This window comes from Rattus norvegicus, chromosome 3 (assembly GCF_021556685.1).
Source record: "Rattus norvegicus strain SHRSP/BbbUtx chromosome 3, alternate assembly SHRSP_T2T, whole genome shotgun sequence".
NCBI lineage: Eukaryota > Metazoa > Chordata > Mammalia > Rodentia > Muridae > Rattus > Rattus norvegicus.
In genome coordinates, this window is record NC_141536.1 from 55,693,186 (window position 1) to 55,714,724 (window position 21,539).

Here is a 21,539-nt window from a genome sequence, read left to right on the forward strand (position 1 = left end):
ATACATATAATTAATGATTATTAATATAATTAACATCATATTCTAAGACACACACACACACACACCACACAAATACGCATGCACGCACCCTCGAGCTTTAAGTTATTGGTCAATAGACTTCAACACAAAAGTTGTAGACCTGAGATTCAAGGTCTGTTTGCCTAATTAGGTTGTTCCACAGACCAGAGCAATGTGTTACCATGAGACTGCTTACCACAAGGGTCAGGATTTACCACTGGTCAGAAAGCTCTGGGATCAGCAGAGGTATGAGTAGCTCAAGAGTGAGCAATGTAATGTAAAACAATGAGGGACTCACCGAGTGGGGGGATGGGGAGCCAATAAGCCTTACAAAATTCAACTGGAAAAAGCCATCTCTCCAGGTCAGACTCTGTTGTGGGCCCAGATTAGCTGGCAGAAGGTAAAGGCAGCCGGCAGTTCCCCTGGGCAAACAGACAGAGCTGGCAGCGGAGAGGGCTCTGGAAAGTGAACTCCCAGTCAGGTGGGAATGTGGGTTCTACAATGAAATTGAGGATAAAGGATCGACAAGAAAACACTTAGTGGTTCAGAATTGAGGTTCTACCTGCCTGTTTCTGCTCCCCATTACTGCAGTAATGGGATAAATGGCAACAATTTTAAAATAGTAAACACCAGGTTTTGCTCGTCTTTCTATAGACAGTTATTAGGTAACAAATGGAAAGTCTACACTTGCATTACTTCTCTTGCCACCCACGTGTACACACGTGCACACAGGAAAGCTAACTGTAGACTTGTAAGATTCCATCCCTTTGGTCCAGGCCTCCGAAAAGCAAAGTCCTCCTCCTGTTTGTGTCTTACAGAGATCACATCTGGGAGTTTTAACACTGACCACAAATACAATACCATTTCCAAAAGATGGTCTATATTGAAATTTCTCTGTCCTCTCAGTAATTCCATTTATTTATTTATTTATTTATTTATTTATTTATTTATTTATTTATTTATTTATTTGCTCTGGCCTTGAACTCACAAGGCTGGCCTCAGACTCCTGGGTTCCTAGATAAAAGGTATGCACTACCACACCTGGTTATTCATCCATTTATTTTTGAGATAGAATCCCATCATGTAGCCTTGGCTGACTCTGAATTCATGATCCTGTCTCAGCCTTCTGAGTGCTGGGATTTCAGGATAGCACTGAAGCAGTAAATTGTTAATCCGCTCCAATCTGCCAGGTGTGTACTCGAAAGCTTCTTGTGTGTCTCCCCCCCGCCCCCCCCCCCCCGGCCTTTATGTTCTGGATCCCAGATGGAAGGACACACACGTGCAACCGTTATATTTAATATGTCTTAGCTGGCTCAGTACCTGGGCTACTAATGAATCTCCATGTGACTAATACACCCCCCTCCAGTATTCCTGAGTTAAGACTTACTAAATCTATATTTTATCTTTGCTGCCCTGGACCCTGCTGGGCAATCCTCCTGGGGCCGCTTTCCCCTTTATACCTTTATTTCAGCGTCCCTCCCTCCTGCAGCTTCCCTGCATGGTCTCCTATGCCTGTCATGGCGGAAAGCCCTTTAACCTCTTCCTGTGTTTCTTGCCCAGAGAATCCTAAAAGTCCCCTGCCATCTGTCTCCCTGCCATCATTGGCCGCTGACAACTTTATTTCCATCAGAACCAACTGGGTCAGGGACCCTCAAGCAGATGTGCGTGTTCTCATGTGATTTTTGGAGAGCCGAATTAACAAAAATGGCGTTAGAACCGATCCACAACATAGCTAGCGTCACCGTACCTAGCTTAATGAGGCAGAATTTAAAAATAATTTCAGACCCAGGCTCCAGGCAAGTTTCATGCCCTGCAGCTTTTATCAGGCTGAAATCTGGATGAATCCTTCAGCGTTTCCCCCTACTGAAGTTTGTGAGGTGTCCGAGTGAGAGATACTTCAATTACTCGATTGATTTATAGCAAGAGCCAGCTAAAGATTCAAGTGACCGCTGAGACTCTTAAGATGTATGTATTATCTCTATGTATATGAAAATATTCATGGAACAGTATGTTTTATGTTGGTTTTAAAAGGCTTAGAATTACATGATTAGAGCCAGAAGGAGTAGCCCAGGCCTTTAATCCCAATGCTTGGGAGGCAGAGGCAGGCAGCTCCTGTGAAGGCAGCCGGGCCGATGTGTAATGGTGAGTTAGAGTGGATAGTGAGTGGTTACTCAGAGTTACACACCGAGACCCTGTCTTGAAAAACAACAGCAAACAAACAAACAAAAAGAATCACATGATTAGAAAGTTAATTTTTTAATTAAAAAGGTTTTATTTGGCATGTGCGGGTGCTTGTCTGCATGAAGCCTTTGTACTGCTGGCGGACCTAATACCCATGGACGCCAGGGAGGGCAAGGGACCCCTGGACCTGCAGTTACAGAGGTTCTGAGCTGTCACGAGTCTGCTGGGAAACCAACCTCTGAAAAAGCAACTGGTACTCTTAGCGCTGAGCCACCTCTTCAACCCCTAAATGTTTGTTTTTTTGTTTTAAGTAGAAAATATTCAACTCCCTCTGCTCCTGTCCCTTTGTCTAGGGAACACTAAGGGTAGGGCTTGGTGTTTCTGTCTGGAAACATTTTTTTTTAATTGAACATGCCGTCTGTCTGTGTCCATTTTAACAAAGGGATGTCACCATGAAAGGCACTTTGCTATCTGTGGTTCAGTGAAGGCAAACTCCTAGGCTCACTGTGGCTTTCTGTTCCCTGGGTTGAGACGTTCATCTCTGCCTCTTTCTCGGCCTCTGTGAGAGAAAACCTCCTTGGGTTTGCATAAGACTCTTTCTTCTAATGATTAGCACCCACCAAGGTCAGAATGCAGGGAGCTGCTGCCCCTGGCCACCTAATCAAATGTTTCCTTTATTGGGTTGATTGAGGGAAAATTGGTGGTTGATTAACTCTGGCAAGCTTTTAACACGTTCCAGTTTTGTAATTTGAAGCTGAACTCAGGAATGAAGCCTTCTGCGAAAGCTGAAGGTTAGGACACTCTCCTACTTAGAGTCCAGCGTTAAAAACATCCCATACAGTATGCAACCTGTCATTTGGGGCTATTTAATCTACTCTCCAGGATGTCCAACCATCACTACTGTTTAATTGCAAAATGTCCCCATTAGCCACCACTCCTTCTTTCTCCTCTCAGACTTGTTACTCACAAGTCTGCTTTCTGTCTCTACAGAAATGCCCGTTTGGACAGTTTATGAAATCACCCAGCATGTGCTTCTGTGGTTTCTTTCACTTAGCATGATCTGTTATAAAAATACATTTATTATTGTGTGTTTGTGTGTGTGGTGTGTGTATATGGTGTCTGTGTATGTGTGTGTATATGTGTGAGTGTGTATACATGCATGTGAGTGTGTGTACATGCATGTGAGTGTGTACATGGTGTGTATAATGTGTGTGTGTGTGTGCACGTGTGCTCGTGTGTCAGGGTACAACTCTATGAAGTCTATTCTCTCCTTCCACCATTAGTGAATTCTGGGGGTTGAATGTAGGTGGTCTGGCTGTGCATATCTTGCCTGTCCTAGCATCACGCTTCCGAGAGTCACCTGTGACACTACCTTTTATGGTGGGATAATATTCGGTCCATGATTAATTGCAATAAAAAAATCCACATATCGGTGGATGGCTCCTTTTAAATATAAGCTGCAAACTTTGGAGGAAGGGAGCCTCCTGCATGGAATTTTAAAAAACTGCAACGATCAAACCACATCAGCAGTTTCTCTCCCTCCACAGTTTAGCGTGCTAAATGAATTGTAGCATCAGGTCTCCGATGACAGTATTTTGAAAACTAAAAAAGCAGAATGTCTTCTTGACCAGAAAATGGAGTCTCTGAGGTTTGTGACAACTGTCTTCTGTCTTCTTATGCCACCCACCCTCCTACACAGTCCTTCCTGAGTAATACCCTCCCGCCCCCAAGCCATCTACCTATGGTGACTAGAGAGGGGCTGGAACAGCCACACCTACAGGGAAGCTTAGGGATGGGGCAATCAGGCTCCACCACCCCAGAGAGCAGCTTCCCCAGGACTTCTGACTGCTTACCCCCAAGACATTCCTTCTCTTTGAACAAATAATTTCAGGATTGCTGCCATCAATACAGCTGCCTGCTGCTTGCTTCAGCCTCTCTCTCTCTCTCTCTCTCTCTCTCTCTCTCTCTCTCTCTCTCTCTCCCTCTCCCCTCTCCCCCCTCCCCTCTGTGTGTGTGTGTATGTGTGTGTGTGTGTGTGTGTGTGTGTGTGTGTGTATGTGTACTCACCTAGACAGGGATTAGCAAGAAACTATTTAAGAATTCATTTGATGGTTAATGATGGAAAATCCCAGGATTTAAAAGGAGCAAGGGGGCGGGGAGGGGGGCTGACTGGTTTTCCAAAGAGATGCAAAATTCTTCATCTCTGTAATTTAAGGTCTTGAACCCTACTGTGGGGGCAGGGAGAGAAGTAGAAGCCTTGAATGCAGGGAGGTAATGTCACATCTCCGAGCCCTTGGTGCCAGCCCGCATTGTTTAAGCAAAGAAATCTGATGACGAATAGTCAATTTCCCTTCCCCCCACCTTAGCTCGTCTCAGGCTTTCCCGTACTCTGCACTTTGCAGACCTGGACAAGAACCGCGGTTCCTGGCCAGCCCGGCAGCAGAGATGAGTCCAGGCACTGGAATGTGGCAGGTGGGAGGGACTCCCAGGTTGTTCTCTGTACTTCCCCTTTTGCAAATCCAGATGGCCACTGGCGTCTTTCTCAACCGAGATTCCTCACCCACCTCTCCATTCATTCATGCTCTCTCTTCCCTCTTTTGCTTCTGACCCCTCTCAAAAGCCTGGCAGCTGTCTCTCCCTGGCCAAGGCATTTGCCAGTGGGTTATGCCTTCGGTATGGCCCCTGGCTGCCTCTACCGACCATCTTCCTAAGGCTCTCTCTGTCAAGGCCCTCCAGTGCAGGAAGAGGGCAGCATCTTGCTTTGAAGGTTCCGCCCAGCATAACAATCAGCATATGTTTTCGATACCCACTTGAGAATCTGGGTGGGGAGGGACCAAGTGTTCAGCCTATCCCAGGGGATATTAGTCAGACAAATTATGTCTCAGGACTGAAAAAATATTAGACAAGTTCATACTTGGGGAGAAGCTGGCAGACTGGCCACTCCTTGTTGAAACTTGAGGTTTGGGGTTCTGATTTGCCTTCTTTACGTGTTTTCTTTCCTTACATGAAAAATAAAAAAGCCTTCAAGAAATACGATGGGGGGGGGATTAGAGGAAGGATTGAAAGAGCTGAAGGGGCTTGCAACCCCATAAGAACAACAATGCCAACCAACCAGAGCTTCCAGGGATTAAAACACTACTGAAAGACTATACATGGACTGACCCTGGGCTCCAACTGCATATGTAGCAGAGAAGAGCCTTGTTGGGGCACCAGTGGAAGGGGAAGCCCTTGGTCCTGCCAAGGTTGGACTCCCAGTCCAGGGGAATGTGGGGGGCGGGGGAGCAGTAAGGGAGGGTGGATGGGGGGGCTACCCATATGGGGTGGGGGAGGAGATGGAGGCTTATGGACAGGAAACTGGGAAAGGGAATAACATTTGAAATGTAAATAAAGAAACATATCTAATAAAAAATAAAATTTCAAAAAAAAAAAGAAATCAAAGTAAAAAAGAGAAAGAAACATGATGGGAAGTTTGGGGAATGCAATTTTCTTAAGGAGGAGGCATAGCAACAATATACATATATATGCAAATGTCACGATGAAATCTATTATCTTGTATAACAACTTAAAAAACTAATAAAAAATCAAAATTGATTTTTAAAAGAAAAAGAGAATGGAGAATACAAGAAGGTAGATATGATCAAAAAAAGTGTGAACTGACCCCTCCCTCATATCATCTCTGTGCTGGGTGGACTGCTGATTGGGTCTGTAACTGTCAGGACAGACTGAAAAACTTCAGTGGAGGGGGAGGGGGGAACTGGAGGGAAGAGGAGGGGGGAGAGGGGCAGGAGGAGGGAGGAGGAGGAGGAAGAGGAGGAAGAGGAGGAGGAAGAGAAGGAAGAAGAAGACGACTTAAGGAGAGGAAAGGAGTCAAGAGGCTCCAGGATAAAACTCCAGTTTTTGAAAAGTTGTGTGTTGATAGAACATATCACCGGAGGCCTATGGCGAGTCAGAGGCACCCCTGGATCCAAAGGCTAGGGTTGCCAGGATCTTCACCAAATTCCAGAAGCCAAGAAAGGACCTCTTTGAATGCTCAAGAGGCAGAGATGGGGATCCCTAGAGTTTGCTGGCTAACCAGTCTAGCCGAATCCTGAGCTCTAATGACAGATGTGTCTGGGGAAAAAAAAACTAAAAAAGTGATGGAGAAAGACTGCCTTGACCCCTAGCCTACACTCACATACACATATGTGCACACAGGCACAGGCATGCTCTCTAATACATATACCACACACACACATACATACACACACGCACCATGCACACACACACACACACACACACACACACACACATACATAATTACCACAAAAGCAAACTTTAAATGTTTCTATCAACACCTACAAAGAAAACACTAAGCAGTTCAAATGCCTATGTCCTATGTGGGAAACATGGAAGCCATAAGTCTCGATTTTTACAGAGCAGGAGAGTCCTTTACAGGAACAACCTTCTGTAAGCAGCCTCACTCCACAGTGTGTATGTAGGTGTGTGTGTGTTTATAGGGGTGTGTGTGTGTGTGTGTGTGTAGAAGTGTGTATATGCATAAAGGTATTGTGTATATATGTGTATGTAGGGTGTATGTGTGTGTCTAGGGATGTGTGTGTAAGTATGCATATAGGTATGTGGGTGTAGCAGTGGTGTATATGTATGTATACAAGGGTATACGTAGGGCCATGTATGTGTAGGGGTGTGTGTATATATAAGGGTGTGTGTGTGTGTATGTGTGTGTGTGTGTGTGTGTGTGTGTGTGTGTGTGTGTAGGTGTGTGTCTAGGGCACTGAGGCTTTCCAGTGCACTGAGACTGGCTGCTGTCACTTCTGTCCTAAGGGTCAGAACCCCACAGAGCAGGCCTGAGAAACAACACTGATGGCAACTCTGACGGTGGGAACCTGTTTTGTGGGTCACGGTTAGCCTCAGATTTTCTCTCAGGTCAAGCTGACCCTGTGGGCCTGTCCAGCCAAAGGTCACACCTGTCCCTCCAAATCCAGCTGCAGCCTCCCCCACCGGCAGACTGCTAGTCCAGCCGTTCTTCAGCGGTTGGGTCTGTCATTTCCACAGGCTTCTTGGTGCCGATCCTCTGGCTTTCTGATTTTCGCTTTATTTAATTTTTTTAAAGAAAACAACTCACAGATCTATGTAAAAAACCGTTTGATTGATGCAGAATTCAAAAAAAAAAATGAAAGAGTAACAACCAAGCAAACCAGTTATTGTGTAAGAGCTGTACGGGTAGACCCACTCAAACCCCAAGGTGAGTCCATAACTACCTGGGGAGGATCGTTTGAATGTCACAAAAACCTGAGGAGGCTCCCCTTCACCTTGTTGCTAGAGAAGCCTGGAGGGTCGGGCCCTTTTTCAGCTCCTTTCCCTCTCGGCTCAGCACCCTGCTGTGGGCTTCCCTTTCTTTGCGGCTCAGGCCAGCCCCGCCCCCACCCCCAAGCTGTTTCAGGCCTTTATATCAGCGGAGAAAGGAGGAGCTGAAATTAGATTGTGTGGGAGGTCAGCCCAGAAGAGGGAGAGGAGCTCCCAGTGGTCTGAGGTTTCCTAAGTGACTCTGCAGGTTCTTCCTAACCCCTACCCCCACAGGTCCCCCATGCACATTCCACTGCTGTGAGAGTACCGTGAGCCGGCACAATAGAATCCAAGCAAGATATACTAGAGGCCGAGGGAGGCCGCTCAACGGTAAAGGGCTTGCCTAGCCTGTGGGAGGCCCTGGGTTGGATGGTCTTTGTTCTTGGTGGGGCGGAGGAATGACACTACAGGTTGTTCCCAGGGCGTCCCCTCCCCCACTGTACCCGTTGGACACAGACCTTCTCCTGCGTGGATGAGAAGATTCTGAACTTACAGACCGATGCCTGAATGCTTTTTCTCGCAGTTGCTGTGGGGAGGACGTTTCAGTCAACACACACTGCCTGGGTATCTGCTGGGGGTGCACTAGAGAGCGAGAGCCCTGCTCTTACGGGTTGCGGCGGAGAGCATCTGTCTCCAGACTTAAGTAAATGTGCATTCATGAGTGAGAGTGAGTAGCCCTACCCACTTTTATGTCGAGATAAATTATATGACGTACTGCTATATTATACATATATGTACACGGATGCAATTATTTACGTATATTATCAAATAAACATGAGATGAAAACGGATGAGTTTTTTTAAAAGTTGAGAATCGTGCAAATGACTTGTTGCCTCCAAGTCTGGACCCCGCAGGTCAGCGCACATGTGGTTGCTTGCTCGCTTCTGAGAGCCACCGAGGTCATCCTTTCTAGGAAATGGATCTACACGGTTGGCTTCTTGGGCTCCGGTCAGAGCACTGACCAGCAGATTGGGTTGGAGGTGTGAGGCCACGCTGTAAAAGGAGGGAGGGAGGGAGGGAGGGAGGGAGGGAGGGAGGGAGGGAGGGAGGGAGGGAGGGAGGGTGGAATGTGGTTTCCAGCTCGCTTCTACCAAGAAGAAAGTACCTCAAGGAGTAAAGCCAAGGGTTTCAGCTGCAACTCCTTTCACCACCTCGGGATCTCTGCTGTGACCAAGTATTGGAGAGAAGCAGGGAGGTTTAACTACTGGCAAAGACGAAGGGAAACCACAGCAATAAAACAAGATGGAAACAAAAAAGCCAAAGCGTCATCAAACTAAAGCTGAGGTTAAGATTGCTGCCTCCCCCAAGCAAACGACTTAGGCTGAGGTTGAAGGAAGTTGTGTGTGCAACCAGGGCTGGACGAGCATCCCCAGCGCCTGTGCAGCTCCAGTCTCCAAGCTTTTCTCCAGCTAAACTGGCGTCGTTTTTTGCTAGAAAGGTGTGACTTGGTGAGAAGATCATGTTTGTCCTCGTGATGGCAGATTGAGGCCTGGAAGGGCCAGGGACAGAAATTAGAGACAGAGGTGTTTTGGCATGTCAAAAGATGAATCAGGATGAAGGTCAGAGGAGCCATGACTATTTTTATGTATTTTTAAAGTTACTCCCAATAAGACCGCGATTTTTCTTTATTTATTTTTTTCTTTTCTTTTCTTTCTTTTCCGTTGTTTTAGTTGTTGACTCAGGAAGCTTGGTTGATTTGGGAAAGCTTACTGGTATTAACGGAAACCAATTGCTGTTTTAGTTCAAGCAATAAACAATGCACTTCTAAACATAGAGTGAGATATATTTTTAAAATAGCTGCAGAATCGAAGGTCAAAATGAAAGTAGGGTAAGGTAATTTCTGTGAAGCTCCACGTTCCCCCTTTACTAGTCTGACTTTAGGGCCCCAAACAGGACTTTGGTGAATAGTTTTTTTTTTTTTTTCTTTTCTTTTTTTCGGAGCTGGGGACCGAACCCAGGGCCTTGCGCTTGCTAGGCAAGTGCTCTACCACTGAGCTAAATCCCCAACCCCATGAGGTGGGGACCGAACCCAGGGCCTTGCGCTTGCTAGGCAAGTGCTCTACCACTGAGCTAAATCCCCAACCCCATGAGTAGTATTTTTTAAAAATAAAACGATCGGGGTTGGGGATTTAGCTCAGTGGTAGAGCGCTTGCCTAGGAAGCGCAAGGCCCTGGGTTCGGTCCCCAGCTCCGAAAAAAAGATCAAAAAAAAAAAAAAAAAAAAAAAAAAAAAAAAACGATCCAGCATTTTTAAAATGAGAGCTTAGTGAATCTTTTAATTGTTTAAGTAAATTAAATCCCTTTAAGGAAGTAAATCTTAATTGTTTTAATAATTTCTTTCATAGATCACAAATTCTCACTTTTTTTTATTTTTTTAAAGACAGGGTTTCCCTGAGTAGCCCTGGCTGGCCTGGAACTCACTCTGTAGACCAGGCTGGCCTTGACCTGAGGGTTTCCCACCTGCCTCTGCCTCCTGAGTTCTGGGGCTGAAGCTGGGGCCACCATGCCAGGCAGATCACAACTTCCTATATTTCTCATCTTTAAAATCTTTAGAGAACATCGTGGGCCAGTTGATGGGAAGATCCTCAGAATCCTGTGCAGGCAGATAGCACAGTGGCTGATCGCTGACCGCGTGGATGATAACAAGATCTCTCGGAGACATTCCATTTCCGAGTATTTCTTTTGAAACAGAGGCTCTTAGCAACTGGGAGCTTCCAGTTTCCTTTCCTCGATCTCTGTTCCTCCCTGTTTAGGCCCAGTCAATGTGCAGTCTTTTTTTTTTTTTTTTTTCTTTTCTTTTTTTCGGAGCTGGGGATCGAACCCAGGGCCTTGCGCTTCCTAGGCAAGCGCTCTACCGCTGAGGTAAATCCCCAACCCCGTCAATGTGCAGTCTTTTTTTTTTTTTTTTTTTTTGGTTCTTTTTTTTTTTTTCCCCGGAGCTGGGGACCGAACCCAGGGCCTTGCGCTTCCTAGGTAAGTGCTCTACCACTGAGCTAAATCCCCAGCCCCGTCAATGTGCAGTCTTAAGGAGACTGGAGGACTCTTGCCTTAAGCCCTGGCTTTCTGCCTGTAAATCAGGGTGAGTGCAGACAGAGAGCTCAGACTGATGGTGGGTGTTCCCTGGGATGGACAGTCCCAAGTACAGCAGTGAAAGAGGCCCATTTGTATCTAACCCCCTGAAGTACTGGATTTGTTGGGGTTCGGTGGGGCTGGCTTAATAGCCAAGATGAATTTTGCATGAATAACTAATCAGCTAGAATGTATTTATTTATTGCGATTTGGTTCGATTAAGAATGCACCCAGCGGCTTCTATATTTGAATGCTTAGTGATCAGGGATTGGTTACTTAAGGATTAGGAGGTGTGGCCTTGTTAGAGGAAGATTGTCATTGGCTTTGAACATTCAAAAGCCCAGACCAGGTCCAGTGCCTCGCTCTCTTCCTCCTGCCCTTGGATCCGGATGTAGAACTCCCAGATTTTTCTCCAGCACCATGTCTGCCCGCGTGCCGAACGCTCCCTACCAAGAGTCGTGAACTAGACCTCCGAAAACTATAAGTAAGCCCCAGTAGAGAGAACGTTATTGTGTGGATGCTTCAGCTGTCAATTAAAAAGCCTACGGCCTATGACTTAGGCAGGAAATGGAAGGCGGGACATGGGGAGGAGAAAGGATTCTGGGAAGGGAGGAGGCAGGCAGATTCACCCGGAAGGTGTGAGGGCACATGGTACTTGAGCATGTAACCAGCCATGTGGCAAAAGGTAGGTTAAAATAATTGGGTTACTTCAGAGTAGAGCCTGGGTATACGGCCGAGGCATTTGTAAATATATTTTGGGTCTCAGTCTTATTTTGGGGAGCATGGGGCTGGGAGGCAGTTGAATCTAACTTCTCCAAGTCCCAGTGAAACGCTTTCTTTCATGAGAGTTGTTATAGTTGTCTCCTCACAGCAGTAGAACGCCGACCAAGACATTTACTGATTCACCGGGGGCAGAGGTGTATGCGGGTCGGTGGAAATTTTATGGGAGTTGGCTTGTTCCTTTCACCATGTGGGTCCCTGGGATTGAACTCAGATCATGAAGTCTGGTGGCAGGTGTCCTTCCCTGCTGAGCTCTCTCCCTGGCCTCGGTCAGCTGGTTTTTAATGACTGCGGTGTACTGGGTAGAGTGGAAGTGAGACTAGCCACAACCCCAGTTGCCTTCTAGGTATCCAGAATCCTCTGGGTTTGTGGCCTGCCTCCAAAGCAAAACGAACCTTGCCAAGACCAAAACTTTGCCTTCCTCCAGGAGTCCTTTGGTACAACTGTCTTTCAGTGACATGTTTTTCTCATTAGTTCTTAATGATCCAAGAGAGCATCCTTATTGAATTCCTCCTCCCAAGTAGACACAGGCATTAGGACAAAAAGCAGGACTTAGTTCAATAACATCTAGTGGCCAAGTCCTCTTGAACAGGCAGAGGCGTGGGCCAGAGCCAGCAGCCGAGGTAGGGAGCAGATCCTTAAACCCTTAAACCTTTGTAATAAAAGACAGATGTTAAGTATCCATATTCCACATGAGAGAGAACATGCAATACCTTTTTGAAGGGTTTGTTCCTGTTGGAAGGCACTGGCAGACGGCAGTTCTTTCCCAGTAGTTATGGTGAGACTGAAGGGCTGACTCAGCAGGTAAAGACACCTGACTCCAAACCTCAGGATCTGAGTTCGATCCCAGGGCCCCACGTGATGGAAAGAGCAAACCAACTCCCGTAAGTTTTCCTCTGATTCACTGGGGAATCAGAGGAAATGTCTTAGTCACTATGTATTGTTGTGAAGAGACACCATGACTGCAACAACTCTTATAAAAGAAAGCATTTAATTGGGGCTTGCTTATGGCTTCAGAGGTTTAGTCCATCATCATCATGGTGGGGAGCATGTAGCACACAGGCGGACATGGTGCTGGAGAAGTAGCTGGGAGTGCTACATCCAATCCAAGGCAGCAGGAAGAGAGAGGCACTGGGCCTGGGCTTGGGCTTTTGAATCCAGGCTCTGCATTTTATTAACAGCAGGGAATGAATAACCCCAGGCTCCTTAAAGAGTGATTCTCCTCAGGCATCCTTTGTAGCATCAGTCTCTGAATTATGGCAGGATTAATCTTAAAAGCCCAATTCTGGGAAGCCTTCTCAACTTCCTGAGCCCGGTTTTCCTCATCTGCAAGACGATCTCTCTGATCTCACAGTGTTGTGGTGTTGAACTAAGTGAAATAATGGGTACCATGCATTTTATCAACCCTAACACACACTTCCTCCTACGTGCTAAAACGCTCTCTGAAATCGTGATGGCATCCTGGGGTATGCTTAGGGTTTATGGGGCCTCAACTATATTATCTGGTAAAAGAAAGGTAGAAATGATATAAATATAGTACTCACAGATTAAATCCCCCCTCAAATTTTAGAAGAGAGTATAAGCTATAGAATCAAAATTAGGCAACAACATATTAGTTTAGATGGAGAATCACAACAAAATTACAATTTTTAAAAGGGCCACAGAAATAAAAAAACAATACAAACTAATCCCTTTCCCAATACCACATGATATGTAAAAAAAAAAAAAAATTAACTGAGTGACCAGCTGCTGCAATATCGCTGTACTCCTTTGCTTTGGTCAAAGCAGTCTCTATAACGATGAATTTATTATGTCATTTTTCTATCAAGAGAGTAGTTAGACCACTCAGCTATCTTTGTGGTTGATGGAAAGTTGAATTTTCCTATTGATAATTGAAGACAATTTTTTCCAGCTTCATAATTTATTCATGTCAATGTCATAGAAATTGCCAGGATAAGGTTGCTAAGTTGGGAGAAATCTTTTTTCCAATGTAATATTTTTATTGATTGTTCGGCAATTTTACATCATGTATTCCAATCACACTCACTCCTCAGTCCTCGGGGAGGGGGGTGAAGAAGGAGGAAGAAGAGGAGGAAGAGGAGAAGGAAGAAGAGGAAGAAGAGGAGGAGGAAGAGGAGAAGGAGGAAGAGGAAGAGGAAGAGGTTCAGTTTGTGTTCCCCATATACTCACTGGAGTATGGCCAGTCCCTAAAGAAAACTGAATCCTTCCCTGCCCCACCCCAGCCGGAAGCCATCAATTGTGGAGCGCTACACTTCAGCATCCTTATCACGATGTTAAAGAGTTCTTTTCTATGGCTTCCTGTCTAGGCTGCTACTTTTGGGGATTGGGGTTAAGGGTAGGGATTGCCACAGAAGCTTTCTATGTCCCTCTTTCTCAACTGTGATTCTTACACTCGTCTGCAGATACACTGTAGAAGTAGCTTTCTTGCTAACTTGCCTTTAGCAACAGGGATCATAGACGTGTTTGAAGAAATTTTTATGAAGTTTCTTTTATATGTGAGCTGTAAGGTTTAGAGGATAGTCCCACAGACTGACTTCTGACTCAAACCTTGTTTCTTTTCTCCTACCCATGACCTCAGTGGGACATGTTTATATTTGACACAACCTCCAGCCCTACACCTGAGGGTCTGGCTGCAGGGGAGTTAGTGTGGTGGGGGATAGAAAAGGGAGAAGCCATTTCTATACCAGAATAACCAGAAGTAGCTTCGGTGCAGACATAACTGTGACCACATAAACTTATCCCCAAGATGAACTAAATGTGTCCCAACACATTTACTCCCCAACAACTTCCCCTTTATAGGATCCCCTATTTTGCCCATGTCTCTCCAGTGCCATCGAATACAAGCAGAAGTATACCAGAGGGGAAGTCAGTGTGGAAAGAGACAGTGGTCCAGAAGATAGAAGCAAAAATAGCTTCTGCAAATTTCACAAAAAGTTAGTCACGTGACCACACTGGAGTGCCTGTGCAAGTACGGGGCTTTGAGCTTTAAGCTCTGGCATCTTTCAGCCAGTGCACCATCGTGGTAGGCGCTTACAATTAACTGGCATTGTGCTTGGTTTTTATGACAAAGTAATGAATTAGTTATAACTGATAGCAGCTTGGAGATTACAGACGTCACGTCAAGAGCCGCACAAACCGGAGCCTTAGTAATTGTTCCGGCAAGCTAGAGCTCCTTCAGAGGTAGGGACTGTGCCCTTCAAGGATGTTATCGAAGACTCAGCTCTCTCTAAATTGGCATCCCATTAGTTTGCCTATAAAATTTTACATTGCTGTTTTTGAATTCATGAGCCTTAGTTCAAGGTCAATAGAAAGCGATTGACAGGTAAGTGCATGCCCAAGGACAGAAGATGTGTTACTGCTGGGTCAGTGGTCGATGATGACGTACTGGCTTCCAGCTAATCACTAACAGGGCAAGCCAGGAGGCAGGAAAGGCAAAATCCAAAGAAACAACATGACAAAATGAACAACACCGTATTGAGGACGCCTGGGTTCTGTGGACTAAAGTAGGAACTTCCAGAATAGACTCCTTGCTACCCATCAGGAATGCCCTGACAGGAATGAACAACCTGGCCTTCTGACCAGCTGTAGAGCCCATGAGGTTATCCCATTCCACCGCCCTTCCCACCCTATCTTCTGCCTTTCCCCCCATCTCACCTACACATTCTAGCTAGCTCAGTTGTCACATTTGGCAGAAGCTTGTTAATGGACCTTCCACTTTCAACGCCATCCCTGTATATAAGCATCGGGAGTCTGGGTGCTTGAAATAAAAACACTTGCAAAGCTGATTTCCCATCAGCCTTGGAGGCGTATGCATTTCCTTCCTCTGGGCCCAATTTAGATTTGTTTTAATCTTGGAGGCCTTCACATGTTTCACTTGGGTCTGTGTGGCTCCTGCTAGTAAATGTTATAGCTCCTTTTGTCCTACTTGGGTCAAGCTGTATCTCAGAGGAGGCTTAAGTACGGTGGTGCTATTTTATGCACAAATTATAGAAATCGTGAGTAGTTAAAAACGCGATCTAGAATAAGCAGGGAAATGACCAAAATAATGAGGTGTAATGAAAAAGGAAGCCAGTTTCGATAGCTGACAGGGGGCATTGGAGTGCCTGTAATCTGATTTTGTAACAGTCATTTTCCCTAAAGTAATTTGGATGCTATGTTGGTTTGATTATTATGATTTCCTGTTTAGAACACAGATATCTTCATATGTCCCCAACAGTGTGTTTCTGGAAATGACTCCCACCAATTACATTAGCTCTTAGTCCTTTGGTCTCTATGTGGTTCACCAGACAGGAACCAGGGTGCTCGAGTGTACATCCCAGATAACATGGGCACCGGGGAGAAAGTATTTAAAGTGTCCTTGTGCTTCTGTGCATTGTGGGGGCAAGCTCAGCAGAGGCACGGGATGCTGTGGAGGATCTGGTATGGGCATATCTTCTGGCATGGTGTTTAGCCTCCTCTTAGCACTCAATGCTCTGTGTGAATCTGTCAGGAAAGTTAAACACTCCAAGACTGCATTTAAAGGGTGCGCATCAGAGGCCTAGGGAAACTCCCAGGAGAGACATGTTTTCCCAGCACATGTCTGGAGTTGGTAGCAGCATCCAGCTGCAGAAGCCAAACTGGAATTTAAGAAACCCCTGCGTCTCTGGAGTCAGGTTCAACCTTTCTACTTGAATTGGACTTTGAAAGGGAGCAAGAGTGGACACAGTGGTACGTGTCTGAAATCCCGGCACTCACGGGACCCAATACTGAGAAAAAAGGTGGGAGGGAGGAGATGATGCCTAGCTAGGGCCTTGCTCTGTAGTCCAGAGTGACCCAGAACTTCTGGTGATCCTCCTGCCTCAGCCTTCTACGTGCTAGGATTACAGGCAAATGTCACCACAGTTGGATCTTCTTCCCTTTTCTTAAGTGGAATTTAGTGTCCTCTGAGCTGAGCATTGAAGAACCCATGGTAAGGACAGAACAGTAAATAAAAGCCAACCTCTTACAGTGCCTGGTCCCTCCAGACACACGGAAGAAATGGAGGAGCAAATAGCTGGACTCACAGGGAACTAGGGCCCCGGGAGTAAATGCAGAGCGCTCATTTGGCAAACCCTTCAGTCTCTCAAGCAGCACCACCCACCCCACCTCACCCCTGATCTGAGAAAGAGGGGGTCATAAAAGCAAATGATGTGACACCATTTTAATGAAATAACTGTTGGATTTCAGGAGTTCATCACTCGGGGCCAGAAAGCTGGGAACTGCCAGGTGTAAGAATGTGATGGCAGGGGCCTGGCTGCTCACGCTTTGGTAGTTATTACCTGAGTTCTTTATCTCTCAGGCCACGGCTGTCAAGCCTGAAACAGAAGCAGAGTGGGGTTGTCAGGAGTCACAGCCTCAAATGACTACCAGTGTGCCCCTGAGGGAGACTCTATACCGCAGGATGCCTTGTGTGAGCCCAAGGGTGCAGTGTCTTGTTTGGGGCCACCAGAGAGGCAACCTAGATCTGCTGGGCTTGGGAGCCAATAGTTGAGGAATAGGTGAGACTTTGTGTCCCTGGATCTGGTTGAGCCCGAGGAGTCCATAGCAGGCAATCACTGTGTTCAACCTCCGCTTGTTACGTATTTCAAGATAACTAGAAGCATTTGAAGTTTCCCAGTACATAGGAATGATTGATGTTTGATGAGGTAGAAATGTCAATTACTCTGATTTGATCAGATGGGTGGCATGCATGTATCAAATTAACATAATGCACCCCATAAATATGTACAAATATTTGTATTAATTAAAAGTAAAGAGTTCTCACCCGTAAACGAGTGGGATCCTTGCTGTGCCCTCACCTCCTTCTCCCAGGGGCTGTGGATGGCAGCTGCTACATTCCATTGGAGAGTAAGGACCTGGGGTGTGCATTGTGTCAGCCTTGTTCCTAAACCTGAGCCCCTTGATGGCTAGGATTCCAACAAATACCTTTTGTTGAACAACCATTGCTTCAGCTGACACATGGGAGTCCCGGTGTTGATTTTGGACACTTGCTATGATGATGAGATGGCATAAGGCACACGATATACTCTCGTCATCCCTGCCCAAGAGAAGAAATGTTCACATTGACTATGGGGAAATATTACTTGCTCAAGTCTGAGGTTTGTCAAAAAGAGCTTGGCATGTGAATCTTTGCCAGAAGCAACTGCAGAACATAGCACAGCCCTCAATTATCTATCTATCTATCTATCTATCTATCTATCTATCTATCTATCTATCTTCTATCTACTTTTCAAGACAAGGTTTCTTTGCATAACAGTACAGGACACTGGACTCACTTTGTAGACCAGGCTGGCCTCGAACTCACAGAACTCTGCCTGCCTCTGCTTCCCTAGTGCCAGGATTAAAGGTGTGTGATATCATACCTAGCTCTCAATTCTTTTAAAATCACTGTAGTTCATCTGACATTTCCCGAGGACCTTCTGTACCAGGCACCAAGGGCCCAGGATGAGCAATGCAAACCTTTATCCTTACTTTCTGGTACCATGGGTTTTAAACCTCGTTGTCACTCTTGGTAGGAAATGTCACAATGAAGTCCACAGCACGCGCGCGCGTATGGCCCGCTGTGTTGGCGAATACCTTTCTTTAATCCCAGCATTCCGGAGGCAGAGGTGGGTGGATCTCTGTGAGTGTGAGTACAGCCTGGTGTATTTAGTGTGTTCCAGGGCAGCCAGGGCCTTCTCTTAGAGAGGTCCAGTCTCAGAAAACTAAAATCTTAAAAATTAAAATAAAATAAGATTTGAATATTCAGTATTGCAAATTAATGTGTGAACTCACTCTTCCTGCTTTCCCCCCCAACATGAAATTCTATGTCTCTTCACTCGTGGTAATCCGTGATCTAATCTTAAGTACCAAGAGACCAAATGATTTCTCTACACTGGTGAGTGTCTTCCACAAAACCTGTCATAGAGCAGGACCGGTCCCTGGTCTCTCCTCCTAATGAGTATTCCGTATGTCTCTAAAAACAGATCATTTTCGAATGCTTTCTGTCAGATTCTGATTGGACAACAGCGTGTGTCTCAACTCTGCTTCCTTCCCTCTCCTCTGATTTTAAATGATCTCTGACATTCAGGATGTGGTAAGTCTACTGTGTTCAGAGTTCAGAGTTGTGAACACAATTTTCCAACATAAGACGAGCTAGAAATACCTCTTTCAGACAAAACATGGAAATCCTACAAACCTGTGCGAATTCTCTCTGAATTTCCCTCCCCTCCGCCTCAGGAAGCGCACCTTGCACCTGGGGTCTCTCGCACTGGCTTCTGGGGCTGGTGCCGAACCATCACCATGGAAACATACTTCCCCCCCAGACCCACAGAACGGTGGCCAGCCAGCTCTGGTTTGCCTTTGTTGCAGGTAAGTGACCACTCGGGCCCCCGAAGCCCTTGACCCTGCTCATCCCGGCTTTGTTTTGCCCAGAGTCTTTTGTGCAAAGAGGAAACCCAGCATTTGAATGCTTGCTCCATGCTGTGCTGGCACAGCAAGCTGCAAAATAAACCACCACTCCTTTCTCTGAAGCAGCTGGAATGGAGCACTTTTAATGGCAGGGAAGTCTGGCCAACACAGGCCTGGGATGAGACAAGATCATCATTTTTAAGTCCTGGTTTGGAGAGACAGTGCTTCTTGTCTGCTCTCCTATGTGTGGAGTTGCAGCTCCTGGCAGACGGCCGCTGGGTTGGAAGTATTCCCGTGGTACACATCCTGCGCTCAGGGCATGCTGCCTGCACCGCCTGGCAAAGCCAGCATCTTTCCAAAACTCATGCACACAAAGCTGATTTGTCATTCGCTCTGCAAAAGCCACGAAGCGGGCTGCGGGGGAGAGTTCTATTTAATAACGTGAATTAAAATAGATCCCCAAATGTGAGTGTATTAATCAAGTCGTTGACTGCCAATGGCGCAGAACTACAGACAGAATAAGTTTTAACAATAAGGGGTTTGTTTGGGCTCGTGATTCCGGAAGAGCAACGTCAAAGGCCTCCATGTGGTGATGACCCGCTTGTTAAAAGAGTACCAAGGTGGTATGGGGCATTGTATAGTGAGAGATGGGGCGGGGGAGGGGGGAGAACGAGAGAGAATATATATCTTCTTCCTCCTCCTGTGAAGACCCCAGGATTCAACGCGGAAGCTCTGGCTCCAGTCCTTTAACTAGTCTCTACTCATGACCCAGAAACCTGATCTCTAAATATTACATTCAGGTCACTTTCCTCAGGGTTTGGTTTCTCTTTCTTTCTCTCCTTTCTTTCTTTCTTTCTTTCTTTCTTTCTTCCTTCCTTCCTTCCTTCCTTTCTTTCTCTCTTTCTTTCTGTCTGTCTGTCTGTCTGTCTTTTTTTTTTTTTTTTTTTTTTTTTTTGTGGTTGCTGTTGTTTTTGCTTGGGACCAACCCAGGGCTTCACACATGCTAGGACAGTGTTCCGTTGCTGCTGAGCTGCTCCCCAAGCCCCCTCACTCTTCACACCTCACCACAGGGACCCAGGGTGTGATACAAGAAACACTGAAGTCCGCACACAAACGTCCTCTAAACCACATTCATAACCACATGTGTTTTCACTGAGGAAGGTTTGTCATTGGCTACACGGGGAGAGACCAACATTTGCTAAGACTCATGACATTCTTACAGCAAGCCTACGAGGTAACCACTAGCTTTGCCCAAGCCCACTGACCTTTGGGAGCTGGGCCAGGCAGTGATGGCGGTGGTCGCTGACCTTGACAGGCCAGCATGAAAGAGGTTTCAGGGCGGGCACTAGGCCTCCACACTCTCCTCAGAATGTCATCACTTCTATGGGGTATGACTACTCTGTGCAATGGATGAGCAACTGGGATGCTAAAGGTGACTTGCCTGAGGTCTCATAAGAACTATTCAGAGGGTTAGGAATGAGGATTGCTTTTTCAGAAGACTTAAGTTTAATTCCCAGCACCTACATCAGGCAGCTCATAGCAATCTCCAGGGGAGCAGATGCTTCCGGCTTCCATTGGCACCTGCTCTCACATCCAGACACATGTACACACACATGTACACACACACACACACACACACACACACAATTAAAAATGAATAACTATTTGGAAAAGCCAATGAGTCCCAAATTTGTGCTTGTTGGGCTGGCTCAGTGGGTCAAGGTGATTGCTGCCAAGCCTGATTCCCTGAGTTCAATCCCCAGAACCCAGATGATGGAAAGATCCAATTGTCATAGGTTGTCTTCTGATAAATAAAGAGCTTGGCATGATGGCTCATGATTTCAATCCCAGCACTCCGGAGGCAGAGGTAGGTGGATCTCTGTGAAATCAAGGCCAGCCTGATCTACATAGTGAGTTCCAGGACACCCAGAGCTGCAAAATGAGACCCTGTCTCAAAAAACAAACAAAAAACAAAACCAAACAGCCAAACAAACAAAACCAACCCAACAAAACACACACACACACACACACACACACACACACACACACACAAAACCAGAAAAAGAAAAATTAAAATGATAATAAATAAATATGGAGCACAGATGTCACCAACTCACCTACTTATACCCAGCTCCCGGGAGGCTGGGATGTTGTTTCCTGGCCAGCATTGTAACAGCATTCTGTATCTGCGCCCTGTTGGGAGAAGGCAGGGGTAGATACTGGAGGGATGCCAACAGTTCCTCCATATCGCTCTTGACCAGTGAGTGAACGGGCACAAGCCAGCCTCTTAAGGACACACAGTTGACCATGTGGTGACAGAGGGGAGATTTGCACTCAGCCCGACTGCATCCTGTGCTAATAGGCCCTCCCTGCAGTTTCCTTGCTGCCCTTCTCCACGTCAGAAGCTTCTTGGAGTCTCCCTGGCTACGTTTAGCTCTGTATGTAGAAAGCTTCGTTCTGAGGCTCCATTTTCAGCCACCTGCAAAACACAGGACTGCCTTGTAGGCAGAGAAGCTGCTGTGTACGGAGGCTCCTCTGGGCCTCCAGCTCTACTCTCATCTGAGACATTTTTGGCGGTACTGTCCCAGTGCTCCTTGGCTCCCCCAGGGAGTTCTCACCGCCTCCCTCTGGCTTCATTCAGTATTGCTGTAGAGGACTATCGCCGAGTAATTTCTAGTGAAAAGACATTTATGTCTCAGTTCTGGAGGCTGAGAAGCCATG

At 46.2% G+C, this 21,539-nt stretch overlaps 2 long non-coding RNA genes across 3 annotated transcripts in view; one reads left to right on the forward strand and one right to left on the reverse strand.

Moving 5' to 3' along the window:
* Positions 1–16,575: 16,575 nt before the first annotated feature.
* LOC103691816 (uncharacterized) lies at positions 16,576–21,384 on the reverse strand. 2 transcript variants are annotated; one of them, XR_015683553.1, is made up of 3 exons: positions 20,936–21,384; positions 17,355–17,466; positions 16,576–16,744 (listed from the first exon to the last, which is right to left on the reverse strand). It is a non-coding gene; the product is annotated as an uncharacterized LOC103691816 (long non-coding RNA). The 2 variants fall into 2 exon arrangements; XR_015683554.1 differs by having other exon boundaries at positions 17,194–17,466; positions 20,936–21,379.
* LOC147995504 (uncharacterized) overlaps positions 18,493–21,539 on the forward strand; it is a 31,301-nt gene continuing 28,254 nt past the window's right edge. Inside the window, exon 1 of the long non-coding RNA XR_015683555.1 lies at positions 18,493–18,779. This is a non-coding gene — a long non-coding RNA (uncharacterized LOC147995504). The remainder of the gene's footprint in view (positions 18,780–21,539) is intronic.